Source organism: Halichoeres trimaculatus, unplaced genomic scaffold (assembly GCF_033239565.1).
Source record: "Halichoeres trimaculatus isolate MK-OKI-2021-1 unplaced genomic scaffold, fHalTri1.1 fHalTri1_scaffold_4, whole genome shotgun sequence".
Classification (NCBI taxonomy): domain Eukaryota; kingdom Metazoa; phylum Chordata; class Actinopteri; order Labriformes; family Labridae; genus Halichoeres; species Halichoeres trimaculatus.
In genome coordinates this window covers 13355434-13360460 of record NW_027437182.1, presented here as the reverse complement: position 1 = coordinate 13360460, position 5027 = coordinate 13355434, and the positions used below count along the sequence as shown (strand labels likewise).

General features: G+C 37.2%; 1 long non-coding RNA gene across 3 annotated transcripts; it reads right to left on the bottom strand.

The window, feature by feature from the left end:
• Nucleotides 1-1408: 1408 nt before the first annotated feature.
• On the bottom strand, nt 1409-5012 carry LOC141789303 (uncharacterized). Of its 3 annotated transcripts, none has more exons than XR_012598198.1 (4): nt 4936-5012; nt 2173-2296; nt 1808-1995; nt 1409-1610 (listed from the first exon to the last, which is right to left on the bottom strand). It is a non-coding gene; the product is annotated as an uncharacterized LOC141789303 (long non-coding RNA). The 3 variants fall into 3 exon arrangements; XR_012598197.1 differs by having other exon boundaries at nt 2173-2540; nt 4936-5009; XR_012598196.1 differs by lacking the exon at nt 4936-5012 and having other exon boundaries at nt 2173-2875.
• Nucleotides 5013-5027: the final 15 nt, after the last annotated feature.

Sequence of the window (5027 nt, the reverse complement as noted above, 5' to 3'; positions counted from 1 at the left end):
AGTGAAGGTTTGCAAGAAGAGCAGAAGGAGCGCAGGTTTAAAGGACCAACTACTGTCTGACGGATTTTATTACTCACTGTACTTCATTGATGCAACAGTGCAGTTGTCAAGCTCAGAGGAGTAAGAAATGAAAAGAGGGACTTAAATAGTATTACTTTGAAAAATGACTTATTGGAAGTAAAGTTGTCCGAGGTAAGAACCAAAAGTAATGCTCCTTTGTACAGCTTTGGTGCCTTGTTCACCTTGCTTACAGATCTGTAGCTTTATGCCCTTTATTTGGGTTTATATAACACTGTGCTTTCTTCCTTCAGTTAACTCATTCTTCCAAAGTTTAAGTTGAATTCTTCAAAAATATGATGCAAGGCTCTGTGTGTAAATAAGACAAAACAAGATTTGGTGTTCCTCAGGGCTCAATTGTTAGACCTCTGACAATCTCATTTTTATTTTGCAGAAAGCACTTTAAAAGGTAAATGCTGCAAACTGTCATGTATCAGAAATACAATTTATGTATCAAAAAGGATTTGTGAGGCTGTTATAACTCAACTCTTGCATGAAGGGTATTCTCCCTGCATGTCTGTTATTAAATGCCTCTGAATGTTTGATAATGAATTTTACAATTGTTTTCTTAACTAAGAATATACTGAAGTAAAAAGTTATTTTTTTATTTATTACTTATTTATTATCAGGTCATTGTCACTCCCCCATCCTAGGATCACACAAGATTAAAGATCTTGACCCCCAATTGTTTTTCTTATTTTATTGTTTTCTTTTAAAATAAAGTCATGCATTTGTTTTCATCTAACACAGATTTGACACACAGGCTCTTCATGACCAGGAATTAATGTATTTATGGATAAAATATTCCCAGAAAAAAAGCTAAAGTTCAGACGCACAGGTGAGACTGTCTCTTTGAAAACAGTTTTACGTTATGCCAAAGACTGACAAACATAAGTTAGCACTTGCAAACAGTCTGAACTGTAAACACAAGATGCAACTACATTGCCTTGTCAGTGGCTGTTTCTTTTTGTCATACCTTGAAGTTTTTTTTTTTTTAATACTTTCTTCTTCTTTATTTTGTTTTATACCAAACAAAGCCTGAATTGAATGTCAAAAGTGAGTGTTATCTGTACTGTTATGAAGTGTTACTTATTCAAAAGATTGTTAGTAACTGTAAGTATGAGACAGAGTTTTGTTTAATCTTGAATTGTTTCACTGAAATGTTAAAAGGCTGACAGGATGAGATGAAACTGCAGAAATAATGCAAAATCAATCTGAACCTCCTGAATGTATCTCTCTCTCAAGCTTGAAAGTTGTTTTTGAAAATAAATGTAACAGTGCATCATCTGAATGATCTGCTCGCTCTGATCATAAAAGGTTTACAACCTGAATGGCACTTTGAATGTCTGTGCTGAAGGAAAATAAAATTGTATTGTTTCTTTTAATACTGTGCAGTGCTTCTCAAAAGTCAGTGCAGTGCGCTCGATGTCCAGAGGTTTTTCCTCTTCGTCATAGTGAGGGTGAGTGTTGGTCTTGATGCGAAGAAAAGTGGGGGGAGTCTCCTCTGTCCAATGACACTGCATATACCCACTGCTGCTTCTTTTTCTGTCATACTGTCAAAAGATAAAAACACTTCAAATTCACACAAATACAGAAGATGGTCGTTTATCTAGAGCGATTAACTTTTTAACCCACACATCACCTTGAAACACCTGCAAAATTTGAAATAAAAGTGAACCTCTGAAATGCACTTTAATAAAATTAAGAAATGATAAAATACTGAAATTCTACTCAAACCTGTCAAACGCACATGTTGGCAGGTTGTTTGTCATCTGTGCTGTTGTCACTCCGCTCTTCAAGGAGGTGATCAGAGTGAATATGTCTCCATGTCTCTTTATGGTTTCCTGTCCTGTCTTTCCCCAATTTCTGCGTGACAGTCTGCAGCAAAGCATCCAGACTGGAGAGGGAGATGTCAGAAAGACGAAACTCAGCAGATCTCTGCTCAGAGAATGAGGGACGGGAGTCAGACAGATCAGTGGTGCGAGGACAAAAATGATTCTCTGAGAAGAAATAACTAGGGAGATAATATTTCTTTAAAAAGTCTGCTTACACTCAGTTTTAATCATCAAAGCAACTAGCACAGAAAAAAAAATGGAAGTTTTTAAGTTTACTCACACTTTTAGAGAGCAGAGGATTGTATATCCATGACCCACTGTCTGACTCTTCTGTCACAAACCCATCACGTTGGCAGTCTTTCACCATGAAGCCTGAAGAGATTATATTTGTTTGCTCCGATAAGCTGAAGGGAGGAAGAAGAGTATGACACCTTTTTGGCTTTCTACATTCTGAAGCTGCTGCAGTTTCACGTAAAGGGGGAAGCACAACCCTTGGACTTAGTGGTTGCTTGGTGTCTGAGTCCAAATTTGTTTGTTCCTCAGATTTAGTGGCAGAAGGGTCAGCTGGGTTGTTGCTTTCTGCTTCCTTTTTACTTTTACAGCTGCTGTACTTTTCCCTGTCCTCCTCTTCATCCATTGGTTCCTTTGCTGCAGCCAGAAGAGGCATAAGATTAACACAAAGCTTCATTACTTCTCCTGATTTCTCTCCTGTCTTAGCGAGGCACCTGTGGTTTGTTGATGCAGCTCTGGCGTTCTCCTTTGGCTTTACAGTTCTCACAATGGGAACCGAACTCTTTGCTTTACAAATGATAAGTGGGAAAGTGTCTGCATCAGGTTTTACTAGACTCATTGTCCTTGTCTTCTTCTTTCCATATTCCAAAAGTTATATAAAATCCCTTCAAGAATTTCCTCGGAAAATGTAATTTCTCTCTCAAACAACGTCCCAGCTTTTCGGTGGTTTCTCTCTCTGTCTCTCTGCTCCTTTCCCCCAGCAGCAGCAGTGAGAAAGTCACAACACAATTAGATGACTGTAAGGCAGGCACATTAAACTGGCTGTTATGGTAACACACACACACAAACCTTTAATGAGATAGGTTGTTATTCCAAACCGAGTCAAATGAGGGACTGTATTTGAGCTAAAACAATTTGGGCTTGGTTGCAAAGAAAGTTGAAGGTCACAGGTTTAGAGTTTTCCGATAAAACGCTGTTGTGTAACCAGGGCCAAAAAAACACCATGCTGAATTAGGTCAGAGCAAAGTATTGGTCTCAAAATACCAATTCAAGCCAAAAATGACATTTATTTGTATTCAAAGCTTTCAAAAGAAAGGGAAACAGTTAAAGCAGTTCAGACAACCTAGAGACTGAATGGTCTATACCCGATGCCCACACTACTGAGGACATGTTTCAAAACGATCAAGCGATGAAACAATGTAGAGCTCATTTTTAACCCTTAAAAACCTAGCCCAAACACTTCCTCATACAACAAACCTACCCAATACCTAACCCTTAAAATAATCTTTACAACAGACCAAAATCTTTTTCAACTTGTTGTTGTTGTTGAAAAGTTTTTGGTCTGTTGTAAAGATTATTTATTTTCATTATTATATTTTTGCTCTACATTGGTCAAGTGCTTGATTGTTTTTAAAGTTAACATGTCCTCAGGAGTGGACCTCAAAGGAATCTGGTGGTTTGGCCTTTTATCACTAGACATCCTCAAGACAGGTCCCACAGGTTTGATCAGGTCCTGTGCTGTGTTCTGTAGCTATATTACAAGTTTGTTTTAGCTTGAAAAGAATTTGTTTGGTTTAAGTTGTTTGAAGTAATCTGAGTAGGACTTGGCCTTGGTTGAAAAGTCATAAGGCGGTGGAGGAGGAAGAAAACCAACCAACAAACAAACAAACAAATGCGCGTCCCCGCAGCATCAGGCCTCCCCTGTCATCACAAATTGAGGCCTGATGCTGCCATGGGAGGCCGGCAGGTCCGCGCAGATTTTTCTATCTGTTAAAGTCTTGGTAGGAGTTTCATCTTGCAAAATGTTACTCTGATGTGTTAATAAAAGACATTAAATGGGGAAAATTGTCTTTTCTATACAATACCAGAGGCATGAATCAGTTTTTAGCAAGTGGAATAAGCTTATTTTTACATTATGTCCCTTTTCTTGTTTATTGAGTGGTATAAAAGTAGTGGTTGAAGTCAAATCTTTCAAATGTCACTCTAATATAATATATACCGTCATTTGGGAGCTAAATTTCCTTCTACCTACAATACCAGAGGCATGAATCAGTTTTTGCAATCAAAATAAGCAAATGTTTACATTGTAATGTCCCTTTACCTTGTTTTTTAATGGTATAACAGTTCTGGTTGGAGTCAAATCTTACAAATGTCACTCTGATGTGTAACATTAAGTCATTTTGAGGCAAAATATATTTTTGTGCACAATTCCAGAGGCATAAATCAGTTTTTAGCAAGTAAAATAAGCTTATTTTTAAATTATGTCCCTTTTCTTGTTTATTGAGTGGTATAAAAGTACTGGTTGAAGTCAAATCTTTTAAATGTCACTCTGATGTAATATATAAAGTCATTTTGGAGCTAAATTTCCTTCTATGCACAATACCTGAGGCATGAATCTGTTTTTGGCAAGCAAAATAAGATGATTTTTACATTGTAATGTTGCTTCAACCATTTTTCAAGGGGTAAAAAGCACTGGTTAGAATCAAATCTTGCAAATGTCACTCTGGTGTGTTTTATTAAGTCATTTTGAGGTAAAGTTTTCTTCTATGTACAATTCCAGAGGCAATCACTTTTTGGCATGCAAAATAAGATGATTTTTACATTGTAATGTCACTTTACTCAATATCCAAACCGTTCAAAGCACTGTTTGGAAGCCATGTGCAACATGATTAAATACAGTTAAAAGGAAGTCAGTGTATAAAACATTTAAACAATCAACTTTCCTGGAGCGTAGTGGCTGAAAGCAGCATCATAGTGTCTCATTGTGGGTACAATAAGACATAAAATGTGTAGAAGAGATTCAAGTACTTACTGTTTCTAAATAAGGCGGAGTGGGAGCTCTGACTTTCCTCCGCTCTTTGTGGTGAACGACAACAGCTATTTTTGTTCTGCTGGTTGAGCCCA